This window comes from Triticum aestivum, chromosome 2B (assembly GCF_018294505.1).
Source record: "Triticum aestivum cultivar Chinese Spring chromosome 2B, IWGSC CS RefSeq v2.1, whole genome shotgun sequence".
NCBI lineage: Eukaryota > Viridiplantae > Streptophyta > Magnoliopsida > Poales > Poaceae > Triticum > Triticum aestivum.
In genome coordinates, this window is record NC_057798.1 from 612,704,539 (window position 1) to 612,724,499 (window position 19,961).

Genomic DNA, 19,961 nt, shown 5'->3' on the forward strand with positions numbered 1-19,961 from the left:
ATCGTATTCAATACCTTGAACTTGTTGAAAACATTTCGCAACAAGTCGAGCTTAGTAGATAGTAACACTACTATCAGTGTCCGTCTTCCTCTTGAAGATCCATTTATTTAATTTGACTTGCTGATCATTGAGCAAGTCAACCAAAGTCCACACTTTGTTCTCATATATGGACCCTATCTCAGATTTTATGGCTTCAAGCCATTTCGCGGAATCTGGGCTCATCATCGCTTCCTCATAGTTCGTAGGTTCATCATGGTCTAGTAACATGACTTCTAGAACAGGATTACCGTACCACTTTGGTGCGGATCTTACTCTGGAAGACCTACGAGGTTTGGTAGCAACTTGATCTGAAGTTTCATGATCATCATCATTAACTTCCTCACTAATTGGTGTAGGAATCACTAGAACTGATTTCTGTGATGAACTATTTTCCAATAAGGGAGAAGGTACAGTTACCTCATCAAGTTCTACTTTCCTCCCACTCACTTCTTTCGAGAGAAACTCCTTCTCTAGAAAGGATCCATCTTAGCAACGAATAACTTGCCTTCGGATCTGTGATAGAAGGTGTACCCAATAGTTACCTTTGGGTATTCTATGAAGACGTACTTCTCCGATTTAGGTTCGAGCTTATCAGGTTGAAACTTTTTCACATAAGCATCGCAGCCCCAAAATTTAAGAAACGACAACTTTGGTTTCTTGCCAAACCACAGTTCATAAGGCGTTGTCTCAATGGATTTTGATGGTGCCCTATTTAAAGTGAATGCAGCTGTCTCTAATGCATAACCCCAAAACGATAGTGGTAAATCGGTAAGAGACATCATAGATTGCACTATATCCAATAAAGTACTGTTATGACGTTCGGACACACCATTAAGCTGTGGTGTTCCAGGTGGCATGAGTTTGTGAAACTATTCCACATTGTTTTAATTGAAGACCAAACTCGTAACTCAAATATTTGTCTCCGCGATCAAATTGCAGAAACTTTATTTTCTTGTTACGATGATTCTCCACTTCACTCTGAAATTCTTTGAACTTTTTCAAATGTTTCAGACTTGTGTTTCATTGAGTAGATATTCCCATATCTGCTCAAATCATCTGTGAAGGTCAGAAAATAACGATACTTGCCACGAGCATCATCACTCATTGGATCGTATACATCGGTATGTATTATTTCCAACAAGTTTGTTGCTCGTTCCATTGTTCCGGAGAACAGAGTTTTAGTCATCTTGCCCAAAAGGCACGGTTCGCAAGCATCAAATGATTCATAACCAAGTGATTCCGAAAATCCATCTTTATGGAGTTTCTTCATGCGCTTTACACCGATATGACCCAAATGGCATGCCACAAATAAGTTGCACTATCATTATTAACTTTGCATCTTTTGGCATCAATATTATGAATATGTGTATCACTACGATCGAGATCCAACAAACTATTTTCATTGGGTGTATGACCATCGAAGGTTTTATTCATCCAAACAATTATTCTCTGACTTTAAATGAATAACCGTTTTACAATTAACATGATCAAATCATATTCATGCTCAACGCAAACGCCAAATAACATTTATTTAGGTTTAACACTTATCTCGAAAGTATAGGGAGTGTGCGATGATGATCATATCAATCTTGGAACTACTTCCAACACTCATCGTCACTTCCCCTTCAACTAGTCTCTGTTTATTCTATAACTCCTGTTTCGAGTTACTAATCTTAGCAACCGAACAAGTATCAAATACTCAGGGGCTACTATAAACACTAGTAAGGCACACATCAATAACCTGTATATCAAATATACACTTGTTCACTTTGCCATCCTTCTTATCCACCAAATATTCAGGGTGTTTCCGCTTCCAGTGACCATTTCCTTTGTAGTAGAAGCACTCAGTTTCAGGCTTTGGTCCAGCTTTGGGCTTCTTCACGGGAGTGACAACTTGCTTGCCATTCTACTTGAAGTTCCCTTTCTTTTCCTTTGCCCTTTTCTTGAAACTAGTGATCTTGTTTAATCATCAACACTTGATGCTTTTTCTTGATTTCTACCTTCATTGATTTCAGCATCACGAAGAGCTCGGGAATAGTTTTCGTCATCCCTTGCATTATAGTTCATCACGAAGTTCCGGTAACTTGGTGATGGTGACTAGAGAACTCTGCGAATCACTATATTATCTGGAAGATTAACTCCCACTTGATTCAAGCGATTGTAGTACTCAGACAATCTAAGTACTTGCTCACTAGTTGAGCAATTCTCCTCCATCTTTTAGGCGAAGTATTTGTCAAAGGTCTCATACCTCTTGACACGGGCATGAGTCTGAAATACCAATTTCATGTCTTGAAACATCTTATATGTTCCATGACGTTTCAAAAACGTTTTTGTAGTCCCGTTTCTAAGCCATAAAGCATGGTGCACAAAACTATCAACTAGTCATCATATTGAGCTAGCCAAACGTTCATAATGTCTGCATCTGCTTCTGCAATAGGTCTGTCACCTAGCGGTGCATAAAGGACATAATTCTTCTATGCAACAATGAGGATAAACCTCAGATCACGGACCAAGTCCGCATCATTGCTACTAACATCTTTCAATTTAGTTTTCTCTAGGAACACATATAAAACATAGGGAAGCAACAACGCGAGCTATTGATCTACAACATAATTTGCAAAATACTACCAGGACTAAGTTCATGATAAATTAAAGTTCAATTAATCATATTATTTAAGAACTCCCACTTAGATAGACATCCCTCTAATCCTCTAAGTGATTACGTGATCCATATCAACCACACCATGTCCGATCATCACGTGAGATGGAGTAGTTTCAGCGGTGAACATCAATATGTTGATCATATCTACTATATGATTGTCGCTCGACCTTTCGGTCTCCGTGTTCTGAGGCCATATCTGTTATATGCTAGGCTCGTCAAGTTTAACCTGAGTATTCCGCGTGTGCAGCTGTTTTGCACCCGTTGTATTTGAACGTAGAGCCTATCACACCCGATCATCACGTGGTGTCTCAGCACGAAGAACTTTCGCAACGGTGCATACTCAGGGAGAACACTTCTTGATAATTTAGTGAGATATCATCTTAAAATGCTACCGTCAATCAAAGCAAGATAAGATGCATAAAGGATAAACATCACATGCAATCAATATAAGTGATATGATATGGCCATCATCATCTTGTGCTTGTGATCTCCATCTCCGAAGCACCGTCGTGATCACCATCTTCACCGGCGCGACACCTTGATCTCCATCGTAGCATCGTTGTTGTTACGCCATCTATTGCTTCTACGACTATCGCTACCGCTTAGTGATAAAGTAAAGCAATTACAGGGCGTTTGCATTTCATACAATAAAGCGACAACCATATGGCTCCTTCCAGTTGCCGATAACTTCGGTTACAAAACATGATCATCTCATACGATAAAATATAGCATCATGTCTTGACCATATCACATCACAACATGCCCTGCAAAAACAAGTTAGACGTCCTCTACTTTGTTGTTGCAAATTTTACGTGGCTGCTACGGGCTTAGCAAGAACCGTTCTTACCTACGCATCAAAACCACAACGATAGTTCGTCAAGTTAATGTTGTTTTAACCTTTGCAAGGACTGGGCGTAGCCACACTCGGTTCAGCTAAAGTGAGAGAGACAGACACCCGCCAGTCACCTTTAAGCACGAGTGCTCGTAACGGTGAAACCAGTCTCGCGTAAGCGTACGCGTAATGTCGGTCCGGGCCGCTTCATCTCACAATACCGCAGAGCCAAAGTATGACATGCTGGTAAGCAGTATGACTTGTATCGCCCACAACTCACTTGTGTTCTACTCGTGCATATGACATCTACGCATAAAACCAGGCTCGGATGCCACTGTTGGGGAACGTAGTAATTCAAAAAATTTCCTACGCACACGCAAGATCATGGTGATGCATAGCAACGAGAGGGGAGAGTAATGTTCACGTACCCTCGTAGACCGTAAGTGGAAGTGTTATGACAACGCGGTTGATGTAGTCGTACGTCTTCACGATCCAACCGATCCAAGTACCGAACGTACGGCACCTCCGAGTTCAGCACACGTTCAGCTCGATGACGATCCCCGGACTCCGATCCAGCAAAGTGTCGGGGATGAGTTCCGTCAGCACGACGGCGTGGTGACGATGATGATGTTCTACCGGCGCAGGGCTTCGCCTAAACTCCGCGACGATATGACCGAGGTGGAATATGGTGGAGGGGGGGCACCGCACACGGCTAAGGAACGATCACGTAGATCAACTTCTGTGTTCTAGGGTGCCCCCCTGCCCCCGTATATAAAGGAGGGAGGGGGAGGTGCGGCCGACCCCCAAGGGGTGCGCCTGGAGGAGTCCTACTCCCACCGGGAGTAGGACTCCCCCCTCTTGCCTTGGTGGAGAAGGAAAAGGGGGGAGGGGAAAGAGGAAAGGGGGGCGCCGCCCCCCCTTCCTTGTCCTATTCGGACTAGGGGGGAGGGGGCGCGCGGCCTGCTCTGGCCGGCCCTCCTCTTCTCCCTCATGGCCCATGTAGGCCCAATACCCCCCCGGGGGGGGGGGTCCGGTAACCCCCCGGTACTCCGGAAAAATCCCGGTTTCTCCCGGAACGATTCCGATATCCAAATATAGGCTTCCAATATATCAATCTTTATGTCTCGACCATTTTGAGACTCCTCGTCATGTCCTGGATCACATCCGGGACTCCGAACAACCTTCGGTACATCAAAATATATAAACTCATAATAAAACTGTCATCGTAACGTTAAGCATGCGGACCCTACGGGTTCGAGAACTATGTAGACATGACCTAGAACTATTCTCGGTCAATAACCAATAGCGGAACCTGGATGCTCATATTGGCTCCTACATATTCTACGAAGATCTTTATCGGTCAAACGGCATAACCACATACGTTGTTCCCTTTGTCATCGATATGTTACTTGCCCGAGATTCGATCGTCGGTATCTAATACCTAGTTCAATCTCGTTATCGGCAAGTCTCTTTACTCGTTACGTAATGCATCATTCCATAACTAACTCATTAGCTACATTGCTTGCAAGGCTTATAGTGATGTGCATTACCGAGAGGGCCCAGAGATACCTCTCCGACAATCGGAGTGACAAAACCTAATCTCGAAATACGCCAACCCAACATGTACCTTTGGAGACACCTGTAGTACTCCTTTATAATCACCCAGTTACGTTGTGATGTTTGGTAGCACCCAAAGTGTTCCTCCGGTAAACGGGAGTTGCATAATCTCATAGTTACAGGAACATGTATAAGTCATGAAGAAAGCAATAGCAATATACTAAACGATCAAGTGCTAGGCTAACGGAATGGGTCATGTCAATCACATCATTCTCCTAATGATGTGATCCCGTTAATCAAATGACAACTCTTTTGTCCATGGCTAGGAAACTTAACCATCTTTGATTCACGAGCTAGTCAAGTAGAGGCATACTAGTGACACTATGTTTGTCTATGTATTCACACATGTATTATGTTTCCGGTTAATACAATTCTAGCATGAATAATAAACATTATATCATGAAATAAGGAAATAAATAATAACTTTATTATTTCCTCTAGAGCATATTTACTTCAGATATGTCACGTGAAAATTCACCACATAATAGCTTGGTCAGAACCCTTTGTTGGAGTGAATAGTAATTGAACGAGTGCGATCTAGCTCTTTTTTTTGGCATGAATATTGCATTGTGGATATTGTGGACAAGGAAGAGCGGTAAATTGATGCCCAGATCTGAATGCATGAGGGTTCAAAGCAATGGAGGATCACGTGTGTTTATGGCGAGCCTCGCGTTGAAAATCGACATCTAATGTGGGCAAAACTTCATAATAAATGTCAGTGACCTTCCATGGGTGATAATTGGTGATCTCAGTATGATGATCGTAAAGACGTTTTGATTGAGTAGTACAAGTTTACCCCCCCCCCCCCCCGAATACATCATATTGAAAACGTACGAACTAAAAACCATAGCACGCGGCGTCTTATTATTTCATGGGAATAGTGTGTGCCATGCCATTCCCACATTCAACAACCATATTTTTAATTGATGCAATTGTACTAGTACCTATACTTTTTATTCTAGAAACAAAATACAAACATGCATGCATACATACATGCACATGAATATTGGGATTGACAAAGTCATAACAAACGCCTCGTACTGAATGAATATTGCCGGTAAGCCTGAAATAAATTCAAGAAAATGTGAACATCCGTGCCAAATCAAGAGTTTAAATTCGGATGGGCTGGTTCTACCACAAAAAAGCCTCCGTACTTCTTATTTTTATAGATTCTTTTTGAAAAACACCATATATTAATTAACCCCAAAAAATTGTTCTTACAATCATTCATTACAGCATACATCATGCATGGCGGAACGAATTGAAAAGAATCCCATCGGACCTAGTACTAAAGTTAAACTTAGCAATATCGTGTGCCACCCCATTGGCAATCCGACTTATCTTTGAAATATATTATTTTTGATCATCCTGCATATACTCAGAGCCTCATCCATCATATCAGTCAGAGTGGACCTGTCAAGTTTCTCATTTGCAAGAAACGAATGTACGAAAGCACAATCAGTCTCTAAAATAATAGATTGGTGAAGGGTGATACCTATATAAGTCCCGCGAGGCAGGGGCGGAGCTCAGCTTCATTCACACTGGTACACCGATCAATAAAATCCCACGAAGAAACAATAATTTCTCCAGATGGATTACGAGATAGAACCCCCACACTTGTTGTATTAATACTCTCCATAAAAATGGCGTCAACATTGATCTTGATGTGGTCATTAGGGGAGGAGTCCACACCACATGATCTTTTAACAGTGCATAAACAGCTACAACACCGCTCACCTTCTCCTTACCTTTGTTGCTAGCGTCCAATTGAACCGTGTCGTGACTGGACGTGAAAGTGACATAATAATTGTGAACACAATGTGCAGAGACATTAATGGATTCTTTCCCCTTCACAAAAATTAAATCATTCTCAAATGCCATTCTTGTCAGAAAAGGAACAAGATTTGCTCCCTTTGTCGCAAGCCCAATTGCCCCAGCAAAATCAATACCAATTTGGTCCCTTGTGTTGGGGAACGTTGCAGAAAATTAAAATTTTTCCTACGGTTTCACCAAGATCCATCTATGAGTTCATCTAAGCAACGAGTCATGGGAGAGAGATTGCATCTACATACCACTTTGTAGATCGCGCGCGGAAGCGTTCAAGGGAACGGGGATGATGGAGTCGTACTCGCCGTGATCCAAATCACCGATGACCAAGTGCTGAACGGACAGCACCTCCGCGTGCAACACACGTACGGAATGGACGACGTCTCCTCCTTCTTGATCCAGCAAGGGGAAAGGAGAGGTTGAGGAAGAAGGCTCCAGCAGCAGCACGACAGCGTGGTGTTGGTGGAGAGGCAGTACTCCGACAGGGCTTCGCCAAGCGCTAACGGAGGAGGAGAGGTGTTGGGGAGGGGAGGGGCTGCGCCTTGGATCAGGTGTTCAGCCCTCCCCTCACCCCTCTATTTATAGGGGAAGGGGGAAGGGGGGCGGCCCCCTCTAGATGAGATCTAGAGGGGGGGCGGCGGCCAGGGAGGGGGCTTGCCCCCCAAGCAAAGGGGGTGCGCCCCCTTTAGGGTCCCCCCCAACCCTAGGCGCATGGGCCCAAAGGGGGGGGCGCCCAGCCCTCCAGGGGCTGGTTCCCTGCCCCATGCGGCCAATGGGGCCCTCCGAGAGGGGTGGCTCCTCCCGGTGGACCCCCGGAACCCTTCCGGTGGCCCCGGTACAATACCGATATGCCCTCGAAACTTTCCGGTGTCCGCATGACAACTTCCCATATATAAATCTTTACATCCGGACCCTTCCGGAACTCCTCGTGACGTCCGGGATCTCATCCGGGACTCCGAACAACATTCGGTAATCACATACAAGTCTTCCTAATAACCCTAGCGTCACCGAACCTTAAGTGTGTAGACCGTAGGGGTTCGGGAGACATGCAGACATGACCGAGACGGCTCTCCGGTCAATAACCAACAGCGGGGTCTGGATACCCATGTTGGCTCCCACATGCTCCTCGATGATTTCATCGGATGAACCACGAGTCGAGGATTCAATTAACCCCGTATACTATTCCCTTTGTCAATCGGTACGTTACTTGCCCGAGACTCGATCGTCGGTATCCCAATACCTCGTTCAGTCTTGTTACCGGCAAGTCACTTTCCTCGTACCGTAATGCATGATCCCGTGACCAGACACTTGGTCACTTTGAGCTCATAATGATGATGCACTACCGAGTGGGCCCAGTGATACCTCTCCGCCATACGGAGTGACAAATCCCAGTCTCGATCCGTGTCAGCCCAACAGACACTTTCGGAGATACCTGTAGTGCACCTTTATAGTCACTCAGTTACGTTGTGACGTTTGGTACACTCAAAGCACTCCTACGGTATCCGGGAGTTACACGATCTCATGGTCTAAGGAAAAGATACTTGACATTGGAAAAGCTCTAGCAAAACGAACTACATGATCTTGTGCTATGCTTAGGATTGGGTCTTGTCCATCACGTCATTCTCCTAATGACGTGATCCCGTTGTCAATGACATCTAATGTCCATAGTCAGGAAACCATGACTATCTGTTGACCAACGAGCTAGTCAACTAGAGGCTTACTAGGGACGTATTGTGGTCTATGTATTCACACGTGTATTACGATTTCCGGATAATACAATTATAGCATGAATAAAAGACAATTATCATGAACAAGGAAATATAATAATAATCCTTTTATTATTGCCTCTAGGGCATATTTCCAACAGTCTCCCACTTGCACTAGAGTCAATAATCTAGTTACATTGTGATGAATCGAACACCCATAGAGTTCTGGTGTTGATCATGTTTTGCTCGCGAGAGAGGTTTAGTCAACGGATCTGCGACATTCAGATCCGTATGTACTTTGCAAATATCTATGTCTCCATCTTGAACATTTTCACGGATGGAGTTGAAGTGACGCTTTATGTGCCTGGTCTTCTTGTGAAACCTGGGCTCCTTTGCAAGGGCAATAGCTCTAGTGTTGTCACAGAAGAGTTTGATCGGCCCCAACGCATTGGGTATGAATCCTAGGTCGGTGATGAACTCCTTCACCCAAATTGCTTCATGCGCTGCCTCCGAGGCTGCCATGTACTCCGCTTCACATGTAGATCCCGCCACGACGCTCTGCTTGCAGCTGCACCAGCTTACTGCTCCACCATTCAACATATACACATATCCGGTTTGTGACTTAGAGTAATCCAGATCTGTGTCGAAGCTAGCGTCGACGTAACCCTTTACGACGAGCTCTTCGTCACCTCCATAAACGAGAAACATGTCCTTTGTCCTTTTCAAGTACTTCAGGATATTCTTGACCGCTGTCCAGTGTTCCTTGCCGGGATTACTTTGGTACCTTCCTACCAAACTTACGGCAAGGTTTACGTCAGGTCTGGTACACAGCATGGCATACATGATAGATCCTATGGCCGAGGCATAGGGGATGACGCTCATCTCTTCTTTATCTTTTGCCGTGGTCGGGCATTGAGCCGAGCTCAATCTCACACCTTGCAGTACAGGCAAGAACCCTTTCTTGGACTGATCCATTTTGAACTTCTTCAAAATCTTATCAAGGTATGTGCTTTGTGAAAGACCTATGAGGCGTCTCGATTATCCCTATAGATCTTGATGCCTAATATGTAAGCAGCTTCTCCAAGGTCCTTCATTGAAAAAACACTTATTCAAGTAGGCCTTAATGCTGTCCAAGAATTCTATGTCATCTACATATAATATGAGAAATGCTACAGAGCTCCCACTCACTTTCTTGTAAACGCAGGCTTCTCCATAAGTCTGTGTAAACCCAAACGCTTTGATCATCTCATCAAAGCGAATGTTCCAACTCCGAGATGCTTGCACCAGCCCATAAATGGATCGCTGGAGCTTGCATACTTTGTTAGCATTCTTAGGATCGACAAAACCTTCTGGCTGCATCATATACAGCTCTTCCTTAAGATAACCGTTAAGGAATGCCATTTTGACATCCATCTGCCATATCTCATAATCATAGTATGCGGCAATTGCTAACATGATTCGGACGGACTTAAGCTTCGCTACGGGAGAGAAAGTCTCATCGTAGTCAACCCCTTGAACTTGCCGATAACCCTTAGCGACAAGTCGAGCTTTATAGATGGTGACATTATCATCCGTGTCCGTCTTCTTCTTAAAGATCCATTTGTTTTCTATCGCTTGCCGATCATCGGGCAAGTCAGTCAAAGTCCATACTTTGTTTTCATACATGGATTCTATCTCGGACTGCATGGCTTCTAGCCATTTGTTGGAATCTGGGCCCGCCATCGCTTCTTCATAGTTCGAAGGTTCACCGTTGTCTAACAACATGATTTCCAGGACAGGGTTGCCATACACCTCTGGTGTGGAACGTGTCCCTGTGGACCTATGAAGTTCAGTAGCAACTTGATCTGAAGTACCTTGATCATTATCATTAATTTCCTCTCCAGTCAGTGTAGGCACCACTGGAACATTTTTCTGAGCTGCACTACTTTCCGGTTCAAGAGGTAGTACTTCATCGAGTTCTACTTTCCTCCCACTTACTCCTTTTGAGAGAAACTCTTTTTCCAGAAAGGATCCGTTCTTGACAACAAAGATCTTGCCTTCGGATCTAAGGTAGAAGGTATACCCAATGGTTTCCTCAGAGTATCCTATGAAGACGCATTTTTCCGACTTGAGTTCGAGCTTTTCAGGTTGAAGTTTCTTGACATAAGCATCGCATCCCCAAACTTTTAGAAACGATGGCTTAGGTTTCTTCCCAAACCATAATTCATACGGTGTCGTCTCAACGGATTTAGACGGTGCCCTATTTAAAGTGAATGTAGTTGTCTTTAGAGCGTATCCCCAAAATGATAGCGGTAAATCGGTAAGAGACATCATAGATCGCACCATATCCAATAGAGTGCGATTACGACGTTCGGACACACCGTTACGCTGAGGTGTTCCAGGCGGCGTGAGTTGTGAAATGATTCCACATTTCCTTAGGTGCGTACCAAATTCGTGACTTAAATATTCTCCTTCACGATCCGATCGTAAGAATTTTATCTTTCGGTCACGTTGATTCTCTACTTCATTCTGAAATTCCTTGAACTTTTCAAAGGTCTCATACTTGTGTTTCATCAAGTAGACATACCCATATCTACTTAAGTCATCAGTGAGAGTGAGAACATAACGATATCCTCCGTGAGCCTCAACACTCATTGGACCACACACATCAGTATGTATGATTTCCAATAAGTTGGTTGCTCGCTCCATAGTACCGGAGAACGGCGTCTTGGTCATTTTGCCCATAAGGCATGGTTCGCATGTGTCAAATGATTCATAATCGAGAGACTCTAAAAGTCCATCAGCATGGAGCTTCTTCATGCGCTTGACACCAATGTGACCAAGGCGGCAGTGCCACAAGTATGTGGGACTATCGTTATCAACTTTACATCTTTTGGGATTCACACTATGAATATGTGTAACATTACGTTCGAGATCCATTAAGAATAAACCATTGACCATCGGGGCATGACCATAAAACATATCTCTCATATAAATAGAACAACCATTATTCTCGGATTTAAATGAGTAGCCATCTCGTATTAAACGAGATCCAGATACAATGTTCATGCTCAAACTTGGCACTAAATAACAATTATTGAGGTTTAAAACTAATCCCGTAGGTAAATGTAGAGGTAGCGTGCCGACGACGATCACATCGACCTTGGAACCATTCCCAGCGCGCATCGTCACCTCGTCCTTCGCCAGTCTCCGCTTATTCCGCAGCTCCTGCCGTGAGTTACAAATGTGAGCAACGGCACCGGTATCAAATACCCAGGAGTTACTACGAGTACTGGTAAGGTACACATCAATTGCATGTATATCACATATACCTTTAGTGTTGCCGACCTTCTTGTCCGCTAAGTATTTGGGGCAGTTTCGCTTCTAGTGACCCTTCCCTTTGCAATAAAAGCACTCAGTCTCAGGCTTGGGTCCATTCTTTGACTTCTTCCCGGCAACTGGCTTACCGGGCGCAGCAACATCTTTGCCGTCCTTCTTGAAGTTCTTCTTACCCTTGCCCTTCTTGAACTTAGTGGTCTTATTGACCATCAACACGTGATGTTCTTTCTTGAGTTCAACCTCTGCTGACTTTAGCATTGAAAATACTTCAGAAATGGTCTTCACCATCCCCTGCATATTGTAGTTCATCACAAAGCTCTTGTAGCTCGGTGGGAGCGACTGAAGGATTCTGTCAATGACTGCCTCGTCCGGGAGGTTAATCTCCAGCTGGGACAGGCGGTTGTGCAACCCAGGCATTTTGAGTATGTGCTCACTGACAGAACTGTTTTCCTCCATCTTACAACTATAGAACTTGTCGGAGACTTCATATCTCTCGACCCGGGCATGAGCTTGAAAAACCATTTTCAGCTCCTCGAACATCTCATATGCTCTGTGTTGCTCAAAACGCTTTTGGAGCCCCGGTTCTAAGCTGTAAAGCATGCCGCACTGAACGAGGGAGTAATCATCAGCACATGACTGCCAAGCGTTCATAACGTCTTGGTTCTCTGGGATGGGTGCTTCACCTAGCGGTCCTTCTAGGACATATGCTTTCTTGCCTGCTATGAGGATGATCCTCAGGTTCCGGACCCAGTCCGAATAGTTGCTGCCATCATCTTTCAGCTTGGTTTTCTCTAGGAACGCGTTGAAGTTCATGTTGACATGAGCGTTGGCCATTTAATCTACAAGACATATTTTGCAAAGATTTTAGACTAAGTTCATGATAATTAAGTTCATCTAATCAAATTATTTAATGAACTCCCACTCAGATTTGACATCCCTCTAGTCATCTAAGTGTTACACGATCCGAGTCGACTAGGCCGTATCCGATCATCACGTGAGACGAACTAGTCATCATCGCTGAACATCTCCATGTTGATCATATCTTCCATACGACTCATGTTCGACCTTTCGGTCTCTTGTGTTCCGAGGCCATGTCTGTACATGCTAGGCTCGTCAAGTTAACCCTAAGTGTTTATGCCTGTGTAAAACTGTCTTACACCCGTTGTATGTGAACGTGAGGATCTATCACACCCGATCATCACGTGGTGCTTCGAAACGACGAACTTTAGCAACGGTGCATAGTTAGGTGGAACACTTTCTTGAAATTATTATAAGGGATCATCTTATTTACTACCGCCGTTCTAAGTAAACAAGATGCATAAAACATAATAAACATCACATGCAATTATATAAAGTAGTGACATGATATGGCCAATATCATATAGCTCCTTCGATCTCCATCTTCGGGGCTCCATGATCATCTTCGTCACCGACATGACACCATGATCTCCATCATCGTGCCTCCATGAAGTTGCTCGCCAACTATTACTTCTACTACTATAGCTAACGGTTTATCAATAAAGTAAAGTAATTACATGGCGTTAAATCATTGACACACATGTCATACAATAATTAAGACAACTCCTATGGCTCCTGCTGGTTATCATACTCATCGACATGCAAGTCGTGATTCCTATACAAGAACATGATCTCATACATCACAATATATCATTCATCATTCATCACAACTTCTGGCCATATCACATCACATGACAATTGCTGCAAAAACAAGTTAGACGTCCTCTAATTGTTGTTGCATCTTTTACGTGGCTGCAATTGGGTTCTAGCAAGAACGTTTTCTTACCTACGAATAACCACAACGTGATTTTGTCAACTTCTATTTACCCTTCATAAGGATCCTTTTCATCGAATCCGCTCCAACTAAAGTAGGAGAGACAGACACCCGCTAGCCACCTTATGCAACTAGTGCATGTCAGTCGGTGGAACCTGTCTCACGTAAGCGTATGTGTAAGGTCGGTCCGGGCCGCTTCATCCCACAATACCGCTGAAGCAAGAAAAGGCTAGTAGTGGCAAGCAAGTTGACAAGATCTACACCCACAACAGATTTGTGTTCTACTCGTGCAATAGAGAACTACGCATAGACCTAGCTCATGATGCCACTGTTGGGGAACGTTGCAGAAAATTAAATTTTTCCTACGGTTTCACCAAGATCCATCTATGAGTTCATCTAAGAAACGAGTCATGGGAGAGACATTGCATCTACATACCACTTTGTAGATCGCGCGCGGAAGCGTTCAAGGGAACGGGGATGATGGAGTCGTACTCGCCGTGATCCAAATCACCGATGACCAAGTGCTGAACGGACAGCACCTCCGCGTTCAACACACGTACGGAACGGACGACGTCTCCTCCTTCTTGATCCAGCAAGGGGATAGGAGAGGTTGAGAAAGAAGGCTCCAGCAGCAGCACGACGGCGTGGTGTTGGTGGAGAGGCAGTACTCCCACAGGGCTTCGCCAAGCGCTAACGGAGGAGGAGAGGTGTTGGGGAGGGGAGGGGCTGCGCCTTGGATCAGGTGTTCAGCCCTCCCCTCACCCCTCTATTTATAGGGGAAGGGGGAAGGGGGCCGCCCCCCTCTAGATGAGATCTAGAGGGGGGGTGGCCAGGGAGGGGGCTTGCCCCCCAAGCAAAGGGGGTGCGCCCCCTTTAGGGTCCCCCCCCCCAACCCTAGGCGCATGGGCCCAAGGGGGGAGCCCAGCCCTCCAGGGGCTGGTTCCCTGCCCCATGCGGCCCATGGGGCCCTCCGAGAGGGGTGGCCCCTCCCGGTGGACCCCCGGAACCCTTCCGGTGGCCCCGGTACAATACCGATATGCCCCCGAAACTTTCCGGTGTCCGCATGACAACTTCCCATATATAAATCTTTACCTCCAGACCCTTCCGGAACTCCTCGTGACGTCCGGGATCTCATCCGGGACTCCGAACAACATTCGGTAATCACATACAAGTCTTCCTAATAACCCTAGCGTCACCGAACCTTAAGTGTGTAGACCGTAGGGGTTCGGGAGACATGCAGACATGACCGAGACGGCTCTCCGGTCAATAACCAACAGCGGGGTCTGGATACCCATGTTGGCTCCTACATGCTCCTCAATGATGTCATCGGATGAACCACGATGTCGAGGATTCAATTAACCCCGTATACTATTCCCTTTGTCAATCGGTACGTTACTTGCCCGAGACTCGATCGTCGGTATCCCAATACCTCATTCAGTCTCGTTACCGGCAAGTCACTTTACTCGTACCGTAATGCATGATCCCGTGACCAAACACTTGGTCACTTTGAGCTCATAATGATGATGCACTACCGAGTGGGCCCAGTGATACCTCTCCGCCATACGGAGTGACAAATCCCAGTCTCGATCCGTGTCAACCCAACAGACACTTTCGGAGATACCTGTAGTGCACCTTTATAGTCACCCAGTTATGTTGTGACATTTGGTACACCCAAAGCACTCCTACGGTATCCGGGAGTTACACGATCTCATGGTCTAAGGAAAAAATACTTGACATTGGAAAAGCTCTAGCAAAACGAACTACGCGATCTAATGCTATGCTTAGGACTGGGTCTTGTCCATCACGTCATTCTCCTAATGACGTGATCCCGTTGTCAATGACATCTAATGTCCATAGTCAGGAAACCATGACTATCTGTTGACCAACGAGCTAGTCAACTAGAGGCTTAATATGGACGTATTGTGGTCTATGTATTCACACGTGTATTACGATTTCCGGATAATACAATTATAGCATGAATAAAAGACAATTATCATGAACAAGAAAATATAATAATAATCCTTTTATTATTGCCTCTAGGGCATATTTCCAACACCGTGCACTTGAAAAACTCTTCATCCGGAATATTCCACAGCTCTCTCAAGGTTAGTCGTAGAGCACGAGCTTTAGAACAACACATCAAAGCATGAAAGATGTCTTCATCTTGAACACTACAAATAGAACACATACATGAATCAGATGGTTGAAATGCAGTAGTTCATCCCTTCTTCATCACTTCGTAAAAGCACTTCACCAGGGAATGTTTCCACCGAGTCCCCATTCCCAACTTTTTTTCGACAGAACTTGCCTGTCTTTCCCATCGTCCAAGCCGGCCTTTCGGACCTAAGATTCCGCCGAACGCAACACTAGCATTTCAGGCGTTCCGCAGAGCTGGACGAGCTGAAAAACTCTACCGTCGTGGCGTCTCGCAGCACCGAGCACCGAAACCGGACAAGAACCTGGTCGAAACACTGGTGTCTCGTGCCTACGCATATCGCTGGTACTGCCTACGAGGCTACGAGTAACCCTTCGGTGCATGGCATGCGAGGCTGCAACTCTGCTACAAGCCTGCTGCAACTCTGCAGCATGGGAGGCTGCAGCCGAGAGCGAGAGCTAGGTTTTTTTTCTCGAGAATCGAGCGGGAGCTACGTTGTCCGGGCTCTCTAGCTCCAGAGAAGGCCGTTGGTGGTTTTCTAGTCTCCAGGCCCGAGGCAGCCCAGAGCCTGGCATTTCACGTGGCCCCGCCCCGCCCTCTCACCTCGGGCCCCGGGCCCAGCAGAGCGTACGGCCCCCCACATGGGTCCCCGCGGCCCGCAACACCGGGGAGAAGAAGGGACCCGGGCCACAGCAGCCACGGTGAAGCGTCCCACTGCGAGGCGGTACCGTGCGACGCGTGGGGCCATCGCGTCATTGAGGACGGTCGATCGGCTTTGCCTTCGGCGATGCGTGTGCCCCCACGCACTGGCCCGTGCGCCCCGCAGCCGGAACCAACCCGAGCCACTGGACCGGTAGGGCATACCAGTAGCTCCAGCCTCTAGGGCGCGGTACCCTGTGCCTGTAGCCTCGGCGTGCAACAGAGGCCCGTCACTGTTCCCTGCTCACGCATCGAGCGGCGCTTTGACCCATTCCCCTCGTAACCAAAACGGGACGGCAGCGAGCAGCGGCGCGGCCCCCGTACCGTACCGCGCACCACCCATTGCGCCCCGCCCCCACAGGTCTTGTCGAGTGACCCGTCGCACCCTCGCACGTCCTCCACGGATTCCCTCTTCGGTGCATGCGCAGACGTAGTACCAGTGCCGCCGGGCGCGACCGTCGGTCGCCGGGGAAAAGCCTGCCTCGCATCGTGATGCTCTTCCTGGCAGGAGGGGATTACTGTTGCTCGCTCGTACTGACACCGAGCGCGACGGGGCAATGAGCGTGCCGAGCGACCGGGTGCGTGCGCTCCCATGATGGCCAAGGTGCGGCGCGCACGAGGCGCACAACGGGGCGCGCCCAATCAGGCGCCGAAACGTCTATGGGCCCTGGGGAGCCGCGGCAGAGCGCGCAGTTATCCACTCCTGACATCCCGCCCCGCCATTTGCACAACGCGTACTACTTATCTTAGTTTAATTTTGTTTAGCAGACCCGATTAATCCCCCACTCGGGGCGTCGCGTCCGAGGGGGGCGGAGGAGCCGCTCGCGTCCAAATCCGGCCCAAATCCCGCCCCGGGGCCCGCGCTGTCATTGATACGCCAACCCCCCACGTCCTCCACGTCCGTACGCACCGGGCCCCACCACGAACTCGCTTGGAAACGGGTCCGCCCAGGGTTACCGGGTCAAGACCCGCCGGCCCCGCGTTGCGCGCCCGGGACATGACACGGGCTTCCACCCTGACGCTGTGCCATCGCTTCGGCTCTTTCCCCCAGCGAGCTTCACTGCTGCTAGTTAACCGCAAGCGGCCGTCGTCTTTTCCCTCCTCAAAAAAGCAGCCGAGGGCAGGGTGGTGGTGACTGGAGGCGGAGACAGAGGGAGGAGCAGCGCCAGTGCGAGAGATAGTGGGGGGGAGCTCGGACGAGGCCTAGGGCTTCCGGAGACCGCCTCCTCCCGCGCCGCCGTTCGCCGAGCTTGCTTGCTCAGGTATCGACCCCCGCTCTCTGGATCGGTCCCTTTCTCCTGCTTGTTTCGCTAGCTTTTTGCGGGCGCGTCCGTGTTCCGTCGATTGGGAGGCGATTGTGGAATCGCGCCCGTGTCGGTGTATATGTCAATTTTGAAAGGGTTTTGTTGGAAGTGAATTTGAGAGGTTTTCGTTCGATTTCGGTGGTGTTTGTCGCCGGATTCCGGCGGATCTAGCTTGGGGTGATCTGATCCCATGCTTTTCGCCCCCGCTAAGCTCCCATGCGGCATGCGATGTGTGCCACATTTCCCCTTAATTTTGGAGCGCGTACACTTTTGTTTGGTTCTGTATATCATTGCTCATGCGACAATTTCAGACTGGTTATTTGCGTGCTTAATGCTGTAGCTCTGCATAGTGTTGTTAATCGGGGTATAGACGGTTGTTTTCGTTCTTGTTTTCAGTTACTAAGCATAACTGATCGTGTAGCTTGTTTAAACGCGTCATCAAGTCGGGATGAACTGCAGCCTCATAAGAAGGCGTTTCTGCTCTAGACTTCAGGTTGAGGCAAAGTGTTTCCCAGTGGGCTGCTGTACCCTGTACCTTCGTTAGACGGCAAAGAATATAGCATCTCCTACGATACTGGGAAAATTTGTGTTCGTGGTGCGTTGATAACTTACTGGAAGTTGTCCTAGAAATGACGTTAGCAAAACAATCATAAATCCTTATGGTCCTAAGAATAAGAATGTCCTCATTATGTGCTGTAGTGGTGGTGTTCAATATCGAGTCCTACATATTTCATCTATTGCATACAAACTGTTTCTTTTTCGTATAGATGCTTCTGGGCTTTAATACAGCTCCATCATTCATTTGCCCACTTCTTTGTGGTGCTGCTGTTTATTCAAAGGATATAATCTACTAGATTTATTTTATTCTCAGCTAGTCAGACTAACACAGAGGTTCAAATGAAAGTATGGTTGTTTCTGTTATTGTACAGAAAGTGTTTTCTCATTGTGCGTCCACGTGTTTGAGGACATCACTTGGATTGGGTATATCAACTTGTCAGTAAATACTGAGAAATGATTTAAATAATATTGATATTGGTTTTGCCAGAAGGCTTGAAAACGAATACTTTAACTCTGGACGGTTATGTTGCAATTACGTCTGAAATTGCTATGAGCCTATGAGCAGTACCTCTCTTTCAGCGCGGAACTCTGTCTTGCTTTGTTTTAGCGATAAAACCATGGTGGGGCTCCCACCCTGCCATTCTAGAAAAATTAGGGGAACATGAGGCAGCTATGACTTGGATGATATGTTATTGCATTCACTTTGCTAACCTTTTCTTCTCCTGTCTGGCGAGTATTTAAATAATCTGTTATAGATTTCTGGACATGACATATTACATGGTTGGAGGCTATCCCACCATAACAGCTGGAAACCCTAAACCCGTGATACTGACTCTAGTGTACGCTATTTATTTGTAACTTTTTGTTCTCGTTTATTCCATCCAAGTTTTATTATTTTTTATTGTTGATAATATTAGCTGTGGTTCAAATTCCATCTTTGAGTTTATTTCGATGTTTGCTATATATAGAGGACTCCTTAATTATTTTTAGATAAGGATTGTGCTAACTACCAACTAGTCTGTATTTAAGCAACAGGTACGTACGATCTCTCGTCAACCTAACCACCCATCAAAAATGAGCACATGCACACCCACGCATGCACCCGTCACATGCAGACTTTCTTTTTTGCCAAACACATTGATTAAGCATGCACACAAAGTAATAAAAGAAGATGATATCAGCAAAAGATTCTCTCCATTTTAAAATTTTAAAATGCTTTGTAGCTCAAACCGTCGCTCCGATGAAAAAACTATTTTCATATAAAAGATTCGTCGCGATGAGACCTTCGAAACTAGATCCCATGTTGGTATGTTCTGATGACTTTTTTTTTGGGTAAAAGTTACCAAGTGTGTGCTATGCAAATTATCATGCTAGTTAAGCAGAAGTTATCATGTTGTTTACACTGAAGATATCAAGCACAAAAATGGTTCCTCCAACCTTCTCTTCACATGC

At 46.2% G+C, this 19,961-nt stretch overlaps 1 protein-coding gene across 3 annotated transcripts in view; it reads left to right on the forward strand.

Moving 5' to 3' along the window:
• LOC123046293 (protein argonaute 1B) overlaps window positions 1–19,961 on the forward strand; it is a 52,293-nt gene that overhangs the window by 15,132 nt on the left and 17,200 nt on the right. The window contains exon 1 of one of the 3 annotated variants that reach the window (XM_044469617.1): window positions 17,658–17,909. The exons of 1 other annotated variant lie outside the window; for it this stretch is intronic. The gene's annotated coding sequence lies outside the window, so the exon portion shown is untranslated. Of the gene's footprint in view, window positions 1–17,657; window positions 17,910–19,961 lie in introns of those variants that run through there. One more of the 3 variants, XM_044469615.1, reaches the window with a different exon arrangement.